Genomic DNA, 1560 nt, shown 5'->3' with positions numbered 1-1560 from the left:
AAAAATCGACCAGGCACACACTCACCAGAAGAACTAATTGAATGTTCTAAACATGTAAGGAGAAGTTGATGATATAGCATCAACTTATTGTGTGGCATTTATACTAGTTATAGTTAACTAAGTTGAGGAGCACTACAGCACCGGAAAACGGCGATGGTACATTGAGCTCCTAGCTACAAGTCGATGGACCTGTGAATCACGTGGTATGCTGTCCTCTTCCTTAGCATCCGTACGTGTTATCCATCACGAAATCCAGTCCAGCCAATCAGCATCTTATCTCGTGTATCACGCGCCTTCTTCCCCTCGGTACATGCATGCATGTGAGGGCATGCATCTTCTCTGCACACAACACAGTGTCGCTTATGTCGATCTCCCCTATAAGTACCCATCCATGCAAAGTGTTTATGCAGCATCAAGATACCAACCAAGTTGAGAAGATTAAGTAATAGGCTTCAGGTCCATTCAGCCGGTGAGTCGGATCATAGATATACACATATCCATCTTGCTTTTGTCGATCAATCTTTAGCTAACTAGCATATTTTGCTTAATTAGAAATGCAGCTTGCTATCAATCAATCGGTTTCAGTTTTGGTGCTACTTTCTCTCTAAGACTGACCTGTTTCTCGCTTTTGGAAAATTGATTTGTAGGCTCGTCCATCAACGATGAGCTCCACAGATGTCCCAGCTAGCACCGACGGCCTCGCCGGTGAGTCGTGGCAGAAGTCATGGCCAGAGGTGGTGGGCAAGTCCATAAAGGAGGCCAGAGAGATCATACTCAAAGACAAGCCTGACGCCGACATCGTCGTGCTGCCAGCCGGGTCGCCGGTGACCCGGGACTTGAGGCCCAACCGCGTGCGCATCTTTGTCGATACCGTCGCCGACACACCCTTCACTGGCTAGCTCTAGCTTTACAAGCGCGAAGAAATGTATGCGTGCCCCATCCATGCATGCGCATGAATAAGTTTTTAGTAATTGATGAATAAATGCTGGCATGTCGAGCGTCAGCATGGCATGGATTTGTGTAACTTTTCGTTTCGTCTACCTTTTTTCGAGAGAGAATCGTTTCATCTACTTATGTCTACGTTGTTTGTGCTTTGGACTAGTTCCTGTTTGAAAGAGTACTAGGTTTGTATCTGAGTACTCATTATCCACAAAATTAGAGAATGGCATGCGCTATCTAGTCCTTCCACGTGGCAGTCCATTTGGTATCCTCTTTGAAACAACTCTGTTGCTGTACGAACCATGCATGCGTTCATGTTCCATTTGATTCTTCCAAACATGCAGAGCACCATATATACATGGATGACAGTCAGTTCCAAATTTGTCATCATCATCGTCATCATCAGTGAGTTTTAGTTGCCCGCAGAATTTTATCACTGAAACCATTTAGATCGAATATCAGTTTTTACTGTTGGTCTCATTCGACCGGATCTTCATCGCTATGAAGTTGCTAGTGGTGAACTATCTCATTTTAGACACTTAGTCACCTGGTGATAAAACATCGATCTCACACCTCTAATGAAGCCGCACATAATATTACTTCCATGTTCTATGGTCATAT

The 1560-nt window shown here is 44.4% G+C and overlaps 1 long non-coding RNA gene across 1 annotated transcript; it reads left to right on the top strand.

The window, feature by feature from the left end:
- The first annotated feature begins 300 nt into the window (after window positions 1-300).
- LOC123187551 (uncharacterized) lies at window positions 301-1074 on the top strand. Its single transcript, XR_006494031.1, has 2 exons — window positions 301-469; window positions 648-1074. It is a non-coding gene; the product is annotated as an uncharacterized lncRNA (long non-coding RNA).
- Window positions 1075-1560: the final 486 nt, after the last annotated feature.

The sequence above is a fragment of the Triticum aestivum genome, chromosome 1A, assembly GCF_018294505.1.
Source record: "Triticum aestivum cultivar Chinese Spring chromosome 1A, IWGSC CS RefSeq v2.1, whole genome shotgun sequence".
Classification (NCBI taxonomy): domain Eukaryota; kingdom Viridiplantae; phylum Streptophyta; class Magnoliopsida; order Poales; family Poaceae; genus Triticum; species Triticum aestivum.
This window is presented reverse-complemented; position numbering and strand designations above follow the sequence as displayed.